Source organism: Electrona antarctica, assembly GCF_951216825.1.
Source record: "Electrona antarctica genome assembly, chromosome: 4".
NCBI lineage: Eukaryota > Metazoa > Chordata > Actinopteri > Myctophiformes > Myctophidae > Electrona > Electrona antarctica.
In genome coordinates this window covers 25,309,815-25,329,541 of record NC_136809.1, presented here as the reverse complement: position 1 = coordinate 25,329,541, position 19,727 = coordinate 25,309,815, and the positions used below count along the sequence as shown (strand labels likewise).

Genomic DNA, 19,727 nt, shown 5'->3' with positions numbered 1-19,727 from the left:
GGGGCAGAGGTTCGTCGTTGGCATCCAGAGAGTGTGTGTGCAAAGTTTGGCATGGATCGGGCCAACGGTTCCGGAGATTAGCTGGTAACAGACGGACGGAAGGAAGGAAGGACGGACGGACGCACACACACACACACACACACACACACACACACACACACACACACACGGACGGAGTGCAAAACATACTCTCTCCCCATGCCTTCGGCCTGGTGGAGACAAATATTATTGGGAAAAAAATAGCAGCAGATACAGTAATATAATAGATAGCCTATATACATGAGGTGCAGCAATAAAGTATAGCAACAGGCATATAGTAGTAGTGCATTATGTGTATTAAACTAATAAAAAGGTTTTAAAGTGTTTCAATTGGTCAGCCAAATGGGTTCTTGGTATATACAGTAAGTGATATTGGACTATAATTGTCCCCCAAATCATGTGTAGGCTATTACATTTGAATTTTGAGACAAATAATTCAGTGTGTCCAAAAACATATTCACTGCACTTTGGCTTTGTAGGACAGTAGTAAGTCTTAACAGATCATACTGTATTATTGTCGCTGTCTGGCAGAAACCAGTTAACTCAATTTTTCAGTTCTTTTTTTTTTTCATAAATCAATGCTATTGCATACCCTTTGCGTCTGTTTGTCTGTGCAATGCAACGTATTAAAGTGCTTCTGACAAAACCAGCTACTCCATTGGACCCTCAAACTTTCTGCTAAAGCAACTAACGCCACCCCCTCTCCCCCTCTGACATCTGACAATATATAAAGTGAAGTCACAATACCAACTTTGAAGCACTATTGCTTTCTTTTAGAAATATAAGGTTTTCTTATTCCTTTCCTCTTAGAGTTAGCTGCTTTCAGCAGAGATATGATCATAGGAGGCCTTTGCTATGTTTCACCAGTTTCAATTGAAAAGGGCCTCCACCCTCAGGGGGGCCTCCGAGCTACGACTGACCGCCAGACGTTATTCAACCCCCCACCACCCTTGGCCCTCTCTCTCTCACCACTCGCTGCCTTGCTCTCTCCCACAATGTTAAAGTTACACCTATTTCCTGTTAATAACCTGGGTAAAATGTGCAGCAATGGGAGACGCTTTATTGTGAAGGGAGGACAGGATGAGGAGAGGTATTGTTGCTACGTAATTGTCGAGAGTAATGACTGTGAGCGATATTGAACAGTCAAAACTATGTGTCAATACGCCTGTATCAACAGATTAATTATGTCATAGGTATATATGGGGGCCTCATTTTGTCATGAAACGGGCCTCCAGATTCCTAAGGCCTGGATATGATGAGTCGGCGTTAACATACAGTAGATACACATCCAGCCTGGGCTTATAGAATCGCCAGGAAGCAACCAGATTCTATAATCCCAGTCAAACAGTCGCTCTGGATTAAGAGCGTCTGCTAAATGCCTAAATTGTAAATTGTAAATTGTAAACATGAAATAATGATTGGTAAAACCCTAAGTACCCTAATTACATTGGACGTATGGGTATGATAGTACTTTTAAGTAAGTACAGGGGCGGTTCCAATGGATCTGTGTTGACAGGGAAAATCAAATATGTTATAAAACCAAATGTACCATGGGAATTTTGAAAGGACACATAATATGATGTAAAAAAAATCACACCTGTGTGAAGTAAGTGGTGCAACTCCGTGTGGGGGTCCCCGGGGGGGAGTTCTAGACCCACAGGAACGCACCCAGGGTGCCGGCCCGATTCCGGCAGGCCGCCCCGCGTCCGAAACGGTTGAGAAATGACAGAGTTACCGTGTGGGGGTCCCTCTACTGTACTGTACTGTACTGTACTGTACTGTACTGTACTGTACTGTACTGTACTGTACTGTACTGGCACACCTGAAATCACCATATATACAGTTAATATGTGCGTGTGTGGTTGTGTGTGTGTTAGGTTGCGCACAGGTGGTGAAAAACAACCATGCTGTTTTCGTGCTCACACATACCCAGGCAGCCAGCCAGCCAGGCACCCACACACATACTCACTTAAGGAAGTGGTTTGCACCACTTAAAAACCATAGCGACCGCAGCGAGTGGAAAGGAGGGCATACCCTGTATAGTGATAGAGGTCACCGATTTGATCCTCTACTGTTTTGAAGACACTACATTTAAGGCCTATTCATACTCCAGTTTTAGGTGAAAAAGTGACCACCGAAAACTACAACATGACGTCACACTGTGGTGGTAAGACTACAACATGACGTCACACTGTGGTGGTAAGACTACAACATGACGTCACACTGTGGTGGTAAGACTACAACATGACGTCACACTGTGGTGGTAAGACTACAACATGACGTCACACTGTGGTGGTAAGACTACAACATGACGTCACACTGTGGTGGTAAGACTACAACATGACGTCACACTGTGGTGGTAAGACTACAACATGACGTCACACTGTGGTGGTAAGACTACAACATGACGTCACACTGTGGTGGTAAGACTACAACATGACGTCACACTGTGGTGGTAAGACTACAACATGACGTCACACTGTGGTGGTAAGACTACAACATGACGTCACACTGTGGTGGTAAGCGACTCACCGCTCACCCAAACACATCTCTCTGTTTTTACTAATCACCGTGCAGTGGTCAACTTATCACCTAAAACTGGAGTATGAATAGGCCTTAACCCATTCTGGACGGGAACCCGTTTTGGTGTTTTAACTAAGCATTATGTTATACTTTAGCTAATGAAAAATAGCAGATATACAAGCCCCATAGCGCGCTACGAGCTTGTAGGTTTTTTTAAATCGTGAAAATATGGCACAAATCTTTGAATATATATTCTTTCAGAAGACTTTTTATTTATTTCGTCAGGCCTAACCACCTACGTACAGTATGTGTCCACTCACTGTAAGCTGCTCTGGATAATATACACAATAAAAGATGTAACGTGCCAATTAGTTTACCGGTAAGTGTGTTCTGTCTAAGACCTGAATTAATTCATTGATGTCCTGTATACTGTGTATACTGTGTGTCTACCATGATTACATTAAATGTTAATGTTAATTAGTTGGAATTTGCCACCGGTGGAATCTTTCACCATTTGAACTTGAGCTTGTTATAGCTTTTCATAAACTCCTATGCTTCTTTGTTGCTCATCAAATCAAACAACATTGGTTCATTCCGTCTTCGCCCACTTAACATGGTTATTATTAGCCCTCATTATGGGCCGTTCAAACAGAAGTGTTGCTAGGGAGGAACGTCTGAACTGCATGCATTTCAATGGAAGTACTCGCCTGTCAGTGCAATTGGCACTGTGGTGGAGTGTCAAAGTACTATAGTATGTGAAAAAGTGGTTCACCTGTCAAACATCAAAACCAGTGTCTGAGGGCAAGACTTTAATGGAGGAAAATGTGTACTTTTATAGTGTACTGTACTGTACTGTACTGTACTGTACTGTAAGCATATGAGCAGTTGCATTATGTGCAAATCTTACCACAATGTAAATATTGTGTTAACAAAACTGTGTTTTAAATGCATTTTCTCTTAGTTTTATGGTTAGTTTAGTTTTAGTCAGTCACGTCAATACATGTGAATGAATGATAATTACAATACAGTGAATCATGTGATCATAATACTAAGAAATGCTGGTAAAAAAAAAACAGTAACTGTGTGGAGCACAGACTCTCATAATTTTCAAATGCTTCCACATAAGCGGATATCCCGTCTCACCCTCACTTCCATTTCGCCTTTGCTGTCGTGTAATTAAGTCCTACTGTAAATCACATTAGTCAAAGCTATTTAGCTTATTGCTCAGCAGAAATGGATATTCAAAAATATTTTTTAAAGATATTTAAAAATGTATGTTTTTGTGAATGGAAATCTTTTGTTTATAAGTCAATAGGGTGTATATTGTATCACTTGCGAGGGTGTCTATCCCCATTTCACAATGCGCTGCTAGACCTCTAGATGGATTACTGATACCTACCATCAGCTCCCAGTACTTACTGCACGACTTGCCACACCCCAGCTGTGCTACTCATACGCTGAGTTTGGGGCTGCCTGAACTCTAACCGATCTTGTGATCAAGGGGCGAGTGCTCTACCCATTGAGCAACCCAGACACTCTATCAATACTAAATCAGACACAAATCAGACACAAATGGGAGCCTGGAACGCAGATTATTTATGAAATATAAATATAAACAGAATAGAATTAATATGATGAAAAAAAAGGATACATGTAATGATGTGAGCATGAATCAAATTAGCTCCTGGTTTTCTCAAATGTGCTTGAATTAAAGAAAACCTATCCGATCAAAGATCACATACAGTAGACAGTGGCTCTAAAGCCTAATAGCAAAAATGTGTAGAAACCAGTTTGTCCGATAGATTTACTCAAAGCAAATGAACATATTGTGTTTAACCACTACAGAGACATCGAGCATGTTTTCTAGCCAAGATAAGGCTCTTGCCCAGGAGAGGCATGCTGGCTATTCCTTCAAGTATACGAAATGTAGGCTCTATTTGATAAATCGACACAGATTTGAAGTTTAAACAAATTCTAATCAAATAAATCTTAAAATTGACAGTAGTATTCCGAAGTTATAGCTTAAAGTTATGACTGTAGTTGGTTGTTGTTGATGTGTTGTTGATGTTTTTGTGCATGGTTAATAGTCATTTTTCCAAGAAATAGAGAAAGGGGGGGGGGGGGGGGGGTAGTGTTTCACAAACTGTATCAACTACATATCATAAACCACTGGTTCTTAAAGTGGGGTTGGGGGTCCTTGAGTTCTAGAGGGGCCCCAGCAAAATGATGAACAGATCAAATATTTAACACTTATTTTAAGACCATTGTTCAAGCTCACAATTGTGTCACAATGCAATAAGTTGTGAGCTTGTAGACCTGCCACAAAATGCCTGAAGAAGGTCAGTAGACCGAAAGCTTGCAAAATAAATACTTTGACTGTGCGCAGATCTGAGTGTGCGGAGCTTCCTTTTATTTTTCTCATTAGACCTGCCACAAAAAAACCCACAATCACCAGTATAGATTATTCATCAAGACCACACAATGGAGCAAGTGGGCTCTATTGGAGCCTACTGGCTGCGATTAGGAAACATGGAAAGTGAAATTACTGACGCCGAGGCGAAAACATTGTGCTTTATATTTACTTACGTGGCCGGTTAAGACTGAGGTTAGGATTATGATTAGGGTTAGAGCCTACTGGCTCCATTATGGTCTTGTTAAGTAACCTACTGGTTAGGGTTGATACCACTTGAATCCACTATCAAATGGGGGTCCATGGCCAAATACATCAATTTGTGACTCATCTCTCCCCCTTTCCCCCTCTGAGCAAAGTGGCTGACATCTGTGCACCTAGTTTTCCTGTGTCTGAATGGTCCATAACAGCATAATGATTTTGTAGAGTAAGTGAAAGGCTTTTTGTGAGCCACGGAATTCTCATGATGGAGCTACGTGACACCTCAATGACCTACAGAGTGAATGAGACACTCTTGAAGGGGTGAAAAAAAAAAAAAACCTGCGTGCAAATCTCAGAAGCCAATTATTTTCAAAGTTCATCAGCTATCAGTGGAAGAGAGGGGGTGGGAGGAGGGGGCAGGCATCAAATGAGATTGTTTGTGTGCTTGGACGCGCACGTCTTTTGCTCACTTACCTCTGTGAAGAGACTCGGAGTGGGGGCCTTAATGGCAGACCTGCGGCTTGTTGTCAGTTCAAAGCTATTACCCAGGATCCTCGTGGCCTAAAGAGATAGGACAGCTGCCTCAGGAACAGCCCTTCCGTCTAATCACAGACTCATTTATCCATCTCTCTCTCTCTCTCTCTCACTCTCTCTCTCTCTCTCTCTCTGTTGTCTCGCTTTCTCTCCCTCTCATTGCAATCTGAGGTGGGGATATGAGTCTATTTTCCCTCTGGCCTGCATGCATTCCCATTACTGCGCCTCAGTGATGGTGGGGAGGAATTTGGATTTGATTGGTTTCCATGATGGCACATGGCGGCGTGACAAACAGAAAAAGGGACCTCATTGGAGTAAAACGGGAAAATGGAGCACGTCCGGCTGCTTCCATAAAGACGCCATAAAATGTGCTCAGTCAAATAAAGCAGAGGCAGGTTTTACAGAGGGGGGTTTACTGGGTCTCTCTAATGGCTATTTGTACCTTCTTGCACAAAGGAAATGGATATGGATCACACACACACACACACACACACACACACACACACACACGCGCACACGCACACGCACACGCACACGCACACACACACACGCTGTATGCACTTATATATAGTATGTACAAGTTTTCTTGACTCCCGAGGCTGTCTATCTAATTAATTTATTTGTAATCTTACTGTTAGCTTAACATATACTACAGTAGGTCTACCACACCTGCCTTTGCCCTGCATTGCATATACTGTAAAAAAAAGAAAATACCTGCTCACGTTGCATTGTTAGGGGCTGTTGCAGAGTTCTCCCCAATGTTGCCATCTACTTGTTTCATGTGACTGTTTGACTGCCAGATAGTTGACACTGCTCTAGAGAAACACTGAGTCCATGTTCCTTGGAGACTTGTCGCTCCAATCCAATTACGGAGTGTTGAACTTGAGCGTTCAAGTCCACCCCCTCCACACACACACACACGTTTATCCTTCTCCACCGATATTCATGATCTGTGACAAAAAGTCACTGCTCCCATGTCTATAGAAAACCAGGCTTTCTATAGGCATGGGAGTAAAACGCACTGCCGGAGAGATCACGCACGCACGCACGCACGCACGCACGCACGCACGCACGCACGCACGCACGCACGCACGCACGCACGCACGCACGCACGCACACACACACGCACGCACGCACACACGCCAGGCAGTTATAGCAGCAACCTCTTGGTAGTGATTGGCCGGTTGGCTGAGCAGTGATAGCTAAAGAGGAGCAGATCTAAGATCGTCGGTGTGTGTAATGACCACTTGGTGGTCACCACTGCCAATGTCACGTCTGCCTGAAACGTATGCATTTAAAGGATTGGCACCTTGGCTGTTGTGTTCAGCCTGGGAATGCTAAAATTATCCACAAACCATATTGACTCTGTCTTTACTATCCTGCCTCCCTGTCTCCCACTGCCTGTCTTTCTCTCAACATTGCCAGTGGCAGGCTGAAGAGAATGATTGATGCTAATAGTTTTGGCAAGTTGTATAAAGCTGCATTTCTGTCTCATTGTTTTCTTATAAATTCTGCTCTGCACATGCACATGCACACGCACTCTCTCTCTCTCTCTCTCTCTCTCACTCTCTCTCTCTCTGACTTCAAGTTCAAGTGCTGTATTTAATGTTGATGTATACAGGTGAAGTGCACTGTAGCGCTACTTTCCCACTCTAACCATTCCCTCTACTCATAAACTATCCTCGCTTGTGTATTTACTTTCGCATCCTGGTGCAGGCAGGCAACAAAGAGCACAAATGAGCATTTGCGCCTGTCGTAGACATGCGCAGAGCAAGTTCAGTCAGGGAACCTCAGTACCGCCTCAGCATCACGCTCCCATTCACATGATTCACTCAGCCAATCACACACTCACTCCATCTTCATACCGGCTACTTTAACCGGAGGTTTGCATTCCTCCTTCTGCTTGCTTGCTCGCTGCTGCTACCGTATACCTGCGCGCTGCAGTATACAACTTGCTTGCTGCTACTGTATCAGCGTGCCGCTGTATACAAACCTTCTGCGCACCCACCTCCACCCCAGCTACCACCTGTCGTTTTGGATCTACTGTTTAGGTACGGGGGATTCAGAGTCCCTATGGTCGGGACTGATGCGCTTGATCTAAGTACCTAAAAAGCAGATCCAATACATCGCCAAACCATAATGAATATACTGTATTGCTCATCTATATTCAATAAATATATATTACATCCTTCTTGAGTTGTCTGACTGAACTACTTGTACATTTGCATTGTGGACTTTAGAGTTATTGCGACCGGAGGTCGCAGTTAACTATGAAACCTTGCATTATTTCACGTCACTCACGTCACTCACGTCACTCATGTCACATCACTCACTCATGTCACTCACAATCCCCATACATGGGAGCACATAAATGGAGCTGACCTGTTCTGACATTCCATATGTTGACACGCACCATATATGGCCAGTGCATGTGAGGACGAGGTCGCTTTTCACCCTCAGGCGTCTTACGCCCCAAATGGCCGCTCTATAAGCTCACAATGAGCCGCAGCGCGACACGTTGTAAGCGCTTGGCTATTTCCGGTGAACAAATCCTAAATCAGACTTTAACCCACCACACCCCAAAGAAATCCCAGGTAGGCCTATAGTGTTTCTGCTTTGAATATTTTTAATTTTGACCTGCGTCTTACCAAAGATGCGCTGCGGCCCAGCCACAGATGCTCTACACCATGATGTCTCATTAGTTCCACTATGTTCTGTGTGTTTATGTTCTGACACGCTCAGGGCTTTCCTAATTATTCTCTGTTATTGAGTGTTTGTTTTTGAAGTGCTGTGGTAGTGCTGCTCCCATTCCTCTGCAGGGTCCTCAGGGGTACATGCCCCAAGATGGAGAAGAGGATAAGAATAGAGAGGGAAAGCAGGGAGAAACACACACATACGCACGCACGCACGCACGCACGCACGCAGCGCACGCACGCACGCACGCACGCACGCACGCACGCACGCACACACACACACACACACACGTATATTTGCTTTCCTGTTATGAACTTAGTACTTGATGATAAAATGTCTCTGATTCTGATGAATCGTATTTCACTCCTGAATTTTGATTACAAAACGCTTCAGCTTGAGGCATTTCTCTATTATTCCACTATTTTGTTTGTGGTGTTTTATTCCCCAAAGAAGGGAATTAGAAATGCCTTTCAAGCACTGAGCAGCTGGAGAGGCCTTGTATTTGAAATGTGCTGCCGGTTAAAACAAAGCCGTTAGAATGGAAAGATGGACCTGCATGCCAGTTGTACTGTTATAATTGGAGATAGAGCCAGCAAGTTTCAGCACCTCTTTTAAAGGGAAGTGTGACAGCTTTCTATAATATTATGGGTTTAGACTCTGCTGCATGGCAGGGCTCCAACCCTGAGTGGGATTTGCCTTTCATACGCTTAGATAAAGTTGACATTGTAATGAATTAAAGTGCCTCGTCAGTACGAAGGCCAGATAGGAGGAGACGGGGCCCTCAAAGTGCTTTAAAACCCCTCTCCCCTCTGAGTCTGCTCAACTCGCACTGAAGAGCGAATCCCTTTAACTTAACTACACTTTAGCCAGACAGTTGATTTGACAATTATTGAAGAGTGAGTTTGAGGCTGTCGGAATAGAGATCTTATTGCCATGCAGTATGACTGCTTGCACTGTACGTCCTGCCTTGCGCCCCCCCCCCCCCCCCCCCCCCCCCCCCCCCCCCCCACACACACACACACACACACACACACACACACACACACCATTGCATTTTTAGTATACCTATCTTTTCTTTTCTTTGTGAAGGGTGGTTGGGTGAGGGGCAGTCGCTCGTGAAAGTAGTTGTTAGAATAGTGCATGCTTATTAAAAAGCAAGCATGTAAAACTAAACACAGAGGCTAATTACTTTAGAAAGCGATGAGAGTATAATGATGTCAACGCACCATAGCATATACCCCCTCCCTCTATTGTGTGTGTGTGTGTGTGTGTGTGTGTGTGTGTGTGTGTGTGTGTGTGTGTGTGTGTGTGTGTGTGTGTGTGTGTGTGTGTGTGTGTGTGTGTACGTACACACCAAATTTTAACTGCATTTATAGTGTATAGTTCCCCATATATGGTAATGTTACTGTATGTACACTAGTGCTTCCCTAGGGGTCCTTGAGGGAGTTCCAGGGTGTCCCCATGCAGCTAAATGATGGAACCAAATGGACCCTTGGGTCTGTATCTCTGAGAGTGTACAAATGGAACCAAATGGACCCGTTAGTGTACAAATGGAACCACATGGAACGGTTCCGCATTTCTACACTCTCAGAGTTAAATTAACATTGATTTTACCATATAAATTGGGGTCTCAGAGATAGATTTGCCATTACATGGGGGTCCGTAGCCTAATTCATGTCAAACTGGGGGTCCTTGAAATTAAACTAGTTGAGAACCACTGCTAGAGCCGTAAAAATATTCTCTTATGGGGGTCCCTGGCATATCTCTTCAAATGGGGGTCCGTGGGCTAATAAGTGTCAATGTGGGGGTCCTTGACATGAAAAACTTTGGGAACCATACAGTAATGAAAATGTGTTAATCTGTTAATCATGACAGTAAATTGTACATTATGTCAGCTACCACTCTTTGATCAACATAATTCAAAACTTAAGCAAATTAAATTGGCATACTAGAGAGATGCACCGATAAACAGTGCCATATGACAGGTAGATGTTCTGTGGGGCCCAAAAAGTGTTTATATTCTGTCTGTGTGGTAGAAGTTCAGCCATTCCCCTTGAAGTACTTCAAGGGTATAGAGCATTGTTCGCTCTATCTCAGCAAACCAGTTGAGGTAATGATGAGACATCTGTCCATGAATTAGGCCTTACATTATACCTTACATTAGGATGATACCTTTCTATCCCATAGAAATAATATGCTTTCGGCATGACACAATAATCAGGCCTGCACACAACTGGTGCGCCAGTGCGCATGCGTCGTCAAAATGTTTTCTGCGTGGTAGATCCAAGGGGCCAGTGAGGCTATTCAATGTTGAGGCGCTCGGCCCTAGTGGTAGGAGGAGGGACTACAGGCGGACCCGTGGATTCATGACCGGGAAACCCCGTGCAGCTGGGCTTTAACATTGAGCGCTCGGTTGCACTTCCGCATTTGACCACCAAAATTTGGTGGTCAAATGCGGAAGTAGACGTTCTGAGACGGCACTTCCGGCAGTCTTCCGGGTGCTTCAAAACGCCACTGAGCAACTTCCACTGACATGAATAGCTGGGGGGGCGGAGCTTCGCGCCAGTTCAGTCTCTATCCTTTTATATACTCTATGGGTAGATCAAAGGATGCAAGGCGCATTTGGCGGTGCACCCACCCCAAGAGCTGCGACAGTTATATGTAGAGAATCTGACAGGTATTCAAAAGGAACTCAAATATGATGTTATGTCCTGTAAGTAGACTTAGAAATAAAACTAGTGTTGACTAACCTTTACACGTGACTCTTATTTTGAAGAGGAAGTCAGAGCACAGGAAGTCTGTTTCAGTTGTAAACAAGCTACTATGACACTTTCCCAAAGTTTACGGTGCTCCTGTAAAATGGTAAATGGTAAATGGTGCATTTATATAGCGCCTTTATCCAAGGCGCTTTACATAGATTGTGCATTACATTCACCCATTCACACACACATTCATACACCGATTGCGGCGGAAGCCATGCAAGGTACCAACCAGCACATCGGGAGCAATTTGGGGTTCAGTGTCTTGCCCAAGGACACTTCGACATGTAGACAGGAGGAGCCGGGATTCGAACCGCCGACCCATGGATCATTGGACGACCTGCTCTACCTCTTGAGCCACAGTCGCCCTGTCACAAGGGGGCAGTGAGGCTATTCAACGTTGAAGCTCTGGGTCCTAGTGGTAGGAGGAGGGACTACAGGCGGACCCGTGGATTCATCACCGGGAAACCCCGTGCAGCTGGGCTTTAACGTTGAGCGCTCGGTTGCCCTACGTCACTCAGGACCTCAAAGTTGAGGTCCGGGGAGGGACTTCCGGCAGTCTTCCGGGTGCTTCAAAACGCCACTGAGCAACTTCCACTGACATGAATAGCTGGGGGGGCGGAGCTTCGCGCCAGTTCAGTCTCTATTATATATATACTCTATGTCCTGTCATAGTGCTAGTCGCTAAACCACGCGACCATATTTACAATGTGAAAACCATGCATCTGTCACTTGAACAACACTGGAATTACTTTATTTAAACATGGAACCTGCAGCAGTAGGTGAGTAATTAATTGTATCTATGTAGGACGTTTCAGTGCTGCTAACAAACCTCCTGCTGCTTAACAACCATACTGTTTGTGACTGTAGTTTAGCATCTTTGTATCTTTTGCATCTGGCTGTGTGGGCAGCATGACATTGTGGCAGTGTAGAGATGTCCGTCCGTCGACCCCCCCGCTGTGCGCACCAACTTGCATGTCCAGGTGCTCCTTTGAGAACTAGCCCAAAATAATGATGTGCAGCCCTGACAATAATCCTAATGAAACACCACACACCCCAACACACTTCTCAAACATGGTGCTAAAAAGGGTATGATCAGGCACATGAGCGCTTAGCTGTTTACCAAGGCTGCTGTGAGTGCCAGATCGTGAGAACCACCAATGATTTTATGTCTTATTATGCTAATTAGAATAATGCAACCATAGAATAGAGCACCGAAGTCCTGACGTCACTGTCAGTAGAGGGCGTCAGTCCACAGGTTCATATACGTTTTATTTGCATTGTAATCTCCATAGGGGGATTTTAGATCGCCTCATATAAGAACTGTGTTTGAAAAATAAACCGATCACCCCGGCCTTTTCACTCATATGGATATGAAGCATCGACTGAAGGTGGAAATGTACAAATATACCCAAAGAGTAACAAAATAAGCGTTAGAAACAAGTCAAACAACCCAGAGACTACATTTCCGGGTAGGGGGGGTGGCTGCATCTGCCCGTCACACAACAGAAACTGAATGTCAATTACGTTTATTTTTATCAAATATGAATGGACATCATTAACGACGCACAGCCACTCCCCTGACAGAAAGGGTTAATGATATAAAACGGGATCGCTGTAATCCATATTTTTACAGCTCCCGTTGCTATAGGCAACGCCTTGTTCAGCGCCCCTGGACATGTTTTGCGCATGCGCACAGCCATTCACTTCCTTGTTTACGGGCCGACAAAGCTTGCTATTATCTCAAAATCTACGTCGCTCTCCATGGTTTTCACCAGAATGGCAATGTTCTGTCCTAATGTCTGACTTGTCCAAGCATCTTGTTTGGAATATTAACGCTTCTAAAGAGAGATCAGACGAGGTAGCGCAAGGTAGTAATCGAATATTATTTCTCCTGGTTTGGGGGGAAATGGCAGGCGGGGCTTTTCAGAGTTAACAGCAGCAAAACCCATGGTTGGAAGCCCTCAGTCAGCAACAACCACCAACATTATTGTTTGGTAGATGGCAAGGCCATTTGTATAATAAACACTGATTGCTAATGCAGAAGTTGCACAGCACACCCGTCCCTACGGTGGCCCCTAAGGCCCAACTCTGTCCGGCTATGAGAAGAAGTGTTACCGTACACACACACACACACACACACACACACACACACACACACACACACACACACACACACACACACACACACACACACACACACACACACACACACACACACACAGAGAGAGACCTAGCCTCTATACCTGTTATAATCCTACACCAATCTCCTCAAGGTGGGATTTGTCCGGATCAATTTCATAATGCATTATTCATTATGAGAATTTCATCAAATATCCCCCAGGTCGCCCGCTCCGCCTTCTTTGCCACCCCACCGTCTCCAACACCATCGCTTTTCTATCCATACCCTGATCATCATCTCCTCTCTTCCTTCCGTCCTCTACGTCAGCAGATTATCCAACTCAAATTAATTCACAGGTCACAGGTAAATTAAATGCTCGCTTGACTCTAATCTCTTTTATTTTTCTCCTTTCCTTCCGCACAGTCCCACTAGCCCGAGGAAGAATCTCCCCCATTTATTTTTTTCAAATCGGATGTTATTTATTTATTATTATTATATCTTTTTTTAGGCTACTACTCCCACAGATCTTGTCCAAACCTCACGCAAATCGTTATACATGATCTATCTCTGTAGTCATGTGATCAGTACGTATCTGTTACATTTCTCATATTCCATTCCAATGTTCCAATTGTGGCTGATTTGCGTACAGCTAATCTCTGGCACCGTTGGCCCGGGCGATGCCAAACTGAACACACGCCCTGTTATAGCACCACCATGATGCAGATTTTGGCAAAACACATTTCTGTACATTACTCGTACACATTTTATCCATACAACACGCAAATCGGTATACACTATCTCCATAGTCATGTGATCAACATGAATCCCGATTGGCTAAGATTGCCTCTCAAAGTTTGCAGGATTGGTCCATTTTTAACAAAATGCCTCAAATCTTGAACACAGCGTGCGATTTCCGTGAATGCACATTCTCACTATAGGCAGAGGAAGAAATGCCACTTAAAACAATTCTAATCAGCCTCATGGTGGCGCTATAACAGGCCAATTCATGTTTTCACCTATATGTGTACAACTTTGTATGCGCACTACTAAACATTATGAATACACTGTTACCTCTTATATATTTATTTGTATTGCCCTGTTATATAACCACCAGACGACAGATTATGGGAAAAATATATAGTATATATTACTCATATTCTAATTATATTACTCGTACACATTTTGTCCAAACATCACAAACGCTATTATCCTGGTGGAGACCTGTGCCCCGAGGGGCACTTTTTCTAGTTTTATTTTATTTATTTATTTTTTGCAATGTTATGGTTTCCTTCAAGAACGAATGAAGAATGGAGGATAGCTAGAGAGAGAATTTCATATTTTCATTTATTTCAAATATTTCATACAAAACAAGAACATTGCTATCAACACCCACAACCACAAGTGCACAAAACCTGATAAATCCACCAATACATACATTTTAGATAAAAGCGAGAGAGAGAGAGAGAGAGAGAGAGAGAGAGAGAGAGAGAGAGAGAGAGAGAGAGAGAGAGAGAGAGAGATGCAGAGAGAGAGATGCAGAGAAAGGGAGTAAGATTAACAGGGGTTGGGGGGAAATGTTGGAAAATGCTGATGTAGGTTGGCAATGTGTATGAAGACTGTTATTTTCCATGGCTAACCGAGCCACTGATGAGCTGGCCAGCTTGTGTGTGTGTGTGTGTGTGTGTGTGTGTGTGTGTGTGTGTGTGTGTGTGTGTGTGTGTGTGTGTGTGTGTGTGTGTGTGTGTGTGTGTGTGTGTGTGTGTGTGTGTGTTGTGTGTGTGTATGTGCGTGCGTGCGTGCGTGCGTGCGTGCGTGCGTGCGTGCGTGCGTGCGTGCGTGCGTGCGTGCGTGCACAACACATACAGCATTGTGATTGTGTATCTTGACCATGTTATACATTTACATTAAGGCTTCTGATGCAGTCAGTTGAGCTGCTTATGAAACATAATTTAATTACCGTTACTGTCAGGTCTTTAATGAGTGAGTGAACTCATGGCCTTTACCGTATATTTATGTTACAGCTGGTTGAATGTGAAAAATGTGTCAAATCAATACATTCGTCTTGTCCAGAGCGACTTACAGTACAAGTAGTATTTATGTCTATACTATGTTTCACATGATGCATATATATATGAATGTGGACATCAATTAATGGTCCAAATCAGTGTACAGTTTAAAGCTTGAAGACAGGGTCAATAGATTATAATGGTACTGTAAGTGAATTAGAACATGATTCTGACATCTCAGAAACAGCCACCCTTTGCCCTCCTGGGAATTTCTCAGAGTTTGCAGAGAATGGCGTGATAAACAACAACCAGTCAGCAGCAGCTCTGTGGGCGGAAACAGCTCGTTAATGAGAGAGGTCAGAGGAGAATGGCCAGGGTGGTTGAAGCTAACAGGAAGGCCACGAGTATATAAATTATAAATTATATACGGCTCAGTACAGCCGTGTCCTGAAGCAGGGCAACTCACAAGTCACGACTCATCGGACCTTGAAGGTGGTGATGGTGGGGTGAGAGCAGTATTAGGTCTGTGTACTGTATCTATTAAAGTGCCCCCTGTCTATATCTCCTGAACTGTTTATGCTGTATACGCCAAGGTAAATTCCTAGTGGCCTTGCTGCCTATACACAGCAAAGTCTGGAGGGCAACATGTGAAAATGGACTGATGACCCAAACAGGATGAGCATCCAGTAGCCTACATGAACTCTGCTTCAACTGATCTGAGGGGAGATGTGCATGACAGACAGAATCCAGGCCTGTTGTCCTCACACTGGCTCTCTCCGTGAGACTCTGTTCATGAGTAGAGTTAAGGTAAACAATAAGCTTTCTTGTAAGTCTGATAGGATTCAGGAACGCTATATACAAAGGCACTGTGGCCAGTGTGAAACTGACCTCTCCATATACCGGCCCTCACTCAGCACATTCAGTCATCTACTGGAGCAGCACCGTGACTTACTAAAGCAACACCGCCGGGGAGGTTGCCTTTAGCTATTTCTGTGCCTTGGTATGCAACAGCAGCCGCATTGGTCTACCTGCAGTACATAACATCTTCGGCAGGCACAGACAAAGGGGGCTTTTTCAACTATGGGTAATACTCAATAGACTGAATTAACACTGCATTTCATAGACAACATTCTCCCAGGGTTCCAACAGTGGGTGTGAGAGTTTGTCTCCAAAGGAATGTAATCCATGATAATGACAAGTGCAATTACTAAAGACAAACTAACTGCATTCCCTTCTCGTCCGACACGGGAAGACTTGAAAGCAAATGAGTTCAGGCCAAAGGGGTCTCTTGTTGCTGCTTTCTTGTTCTGCTCTGCTAGCGCAGATAGCGCTGTGTGATAATCAGAAATCAGCCCACATCACTTCCCCCTCTGTTCCCCCTGGAGAGGGCGGGAAACGATTAAATTGAGCCAACAAGACTTTTTTTACATACTCCCCAGGAAATACAAATGTATTTGTTTTGATCTTATCTGTGTTTTATTCTCTGTTTTGAAGTCAAATGCATTATTCATGAGCACACCCACCAACAGACAAAAGTCTCCATTTTCCCAAAACGTGTTAATCTGATATTGCACAGCCACCAAGGACAAATATGACTTTCCTCCAATATGAGTATTACCGTTGGTTGAAAAAGCCCCCTTTGTCAGTGCTGGTCGGGTTCGGCCTGCCGAAGATGTTATGTAGGTAGACCAATGCGGCTGCTGTTGCATGCCAAGGCACAGAAATAGCTAATGGCAAACTTCATCGACGGTGTTGCTTTAGTAAGTCAAGGTGCAGCTCCTGTAGATGACTGAATGTGCTGATGCTGCATGCAGTTAGCATCAAGCTGTCCCACCGGGAGCGTAAGAGAGCAGCGGAGACTCCTACACAATGAGAGAGGGTGTGTGGTCAAGGTGATTATGTTGTACAGTAGCTCACAGCTCTCCTGCACAATTAGGGACATGCACACACACACACACACACACACACACACACACACACACACACACACACACACACACACACACACACACACACACACACACACACACACACACACACACACACACACACACACACACCAAGTTTACATGCACACATATTTACACATGCATACAGGCACAGATGCGAATAAGTGTACATGCACATACAGTGGCATGCGCACACACATACTGTAATGGTAGGCTACATTACACACATACCGTACCAGACACACAAAGATGCAGTCACGAAAATGCATGCACGCACACTCGGACGTCTACGCGCATGCACGCACGCACACAGGTCCAGAGTTATCAGTCCCAGGCCACTCTAATCTGAACTGCAATTATCAAGAGTGATGGAGGAAAAAACTCCAAGTGCTGTGGAAATCCCCACGGTCCACCCACGTTCTGCCTCCATTAGACTAGTGAAACACACAACCACACACACAGTGGCTGTAGGGGAGAAAGGGGAGAGAGGCCGCCTGGGAATCAGAACATCCCCGGTCCGCCCTCCGGGTGCCCAGCAGTCTGTGTCAAAGTGTCCCTGTCTGAGCAAGACATTTAAACAGCAACTGCTCCCTGTTTCTGAATTTACAGTTAGTATGGGTTCAACGGGTACCAGCCCAGTGGCCTTGTGGTTAGAGTGGACGGGTCATACCAAGGAAAATGGGACCCAGTGCCTTACACACACACACACACACACACACACACACACACACACACACACACACACACACACACACACACACACACACACACACACACACACACACACACACACACACACTGTGGAGCGCACACACACACACACACACACACACACTGTGGAGCCAGCAGGCTTTCCATGACCAGAATCCTGCATTAGTCTTGTATTGATTGTTGCATGGGGCTGAAGTCTATGGTAGCATCCACAGGATGTCACCTGCAGGAAATAGGGATTATCCGGGATAGGATCATCAAGTTTTTTATTTTATTTTGTCATTACTGTAAACTGATGTTCACCTTACTGTATCTATGGTCTTCTTTATCTGTGTTTAACTTTGTATATGCTCATTGCTCAGCTTACTGTACACAGTATACTGTGTACATGCATCTTTATATTTTGTTAAAGCCTGCCTATGAAGTTCATCGCATTAAGCCTGTACATTCAAGAGATTTGTCATGTTCATGCAAGTATGTGTATGAAATGTTGGCGTGACATGCTCCACTAGAGCGCATGTCCGCCATGTCAGGTTGCCTACCCCAGGCCCACAGATTTTGGAAATGTCATAGCCAATTGGAATGGAATATCAAATGGAAAATCTAGCGGATTTGTCTTGATCACGTGACTCCAGAGATATGTACAGTGTGTGGGGAGTTGTGTCATGATTTAACGAATCCAAGTAGGCGGGGGGAGATTTATTGTATGACCTACGGCTCAATTAGGCTAAAACGCGAAGTGGCCACAAAGAGGCTGATTTGAAAGACTTGAGCAGAGGTCCTCCCTTGGCCCACTGGGAGTGTGCATGCAAAGATGCACACCTATTGGTCCAACGGTGCTGAAGATTAGCTATTGACAGATGGACGCACGCACAGACAGTCGAAAACACACAGATGGAGACGGATGAAAACTTAGCCCAGCAAAATGAGGAACAATTAACCCCTATTTTATTTTTTGGCTATTCAAAAAATTGTTGATCTACAAGCTTGCAATGCGTGGCAACGTATTTTGAGCTTGTACTGTAGATCTGCTAATTTTGAAAAATATTGGCAAATGTTGACAAATCTTCTCTTATGGGCATTCCTGGCATAATCTTTTTTCAAATGTGGGTCCGCAGTGAAATTCATATCAATTTGGGGGGCCTTTGACTTGACGTATGTGCATTTGACATGGGCACATGGGCACCGGCAATTTGAATATAGGATAACGTAGGTACAAATACAATTGTCATTCCTCTCTGTGTATACCACATAAAGAAAAAGACAACACAAAGATGCCTCAACCTGAAGCATTTAGTGAAAGATGAGAAGCGTTATTGTCTCCACCGCATAGGGAGAGAGTATGTTTTGCACTCTGTCCGTGTGTTTGTGTGTCCGTCCGTGGGTGTGTGTCCGTCCGTCTGTCTGTGTACAGCTAATCTCCGACACCGTTAACCCGGTCGATGCCAAACTTTGCACACACACTCCCTGGATGCCAACGATGAACCTCAGCCCCAAATTCTCCAGAACGGCCTGCAAATCGTTACACAGTATCTCTATAGTCATGTGCTCAAGACAGATCTGTTCGATATTTCATATTCCATCCTGATTGACTAACATTGGCTTTCAAATTTACAGGATTGGCCTTTTTTTGAACAAAAAGCAGCGTGCAAACGTGAAATCTTTTTTACAGACGTTCCTACTAGGCTGAGGAATATATCCCACCCTTTTCACATTGGCCTGTTATAGCGCCACCAACAGGTGGATTTTTGTAAAACACATTTTTGGAACAAAATTGGA

At 44.3% G+C, this 19,727-nt stretch overlaps 1 protein-coding gene across 2 annotated transcripts in view; it reads left to right on the top strand.

Annotated features, from left to right (window-relative positions):
- Positions 1–19,727, top strand: part of inpp4b (inositol polyphosphate-4-phosphatase type II B) — a gene marked incomplete at its 3' end in the record, with an annotated part of 210,789 nt that overhangs the window by 17,310 nt on the left and 173,752 nt on the right. The gene's annotated exons all lie outside the window — the stretch shown is intronic.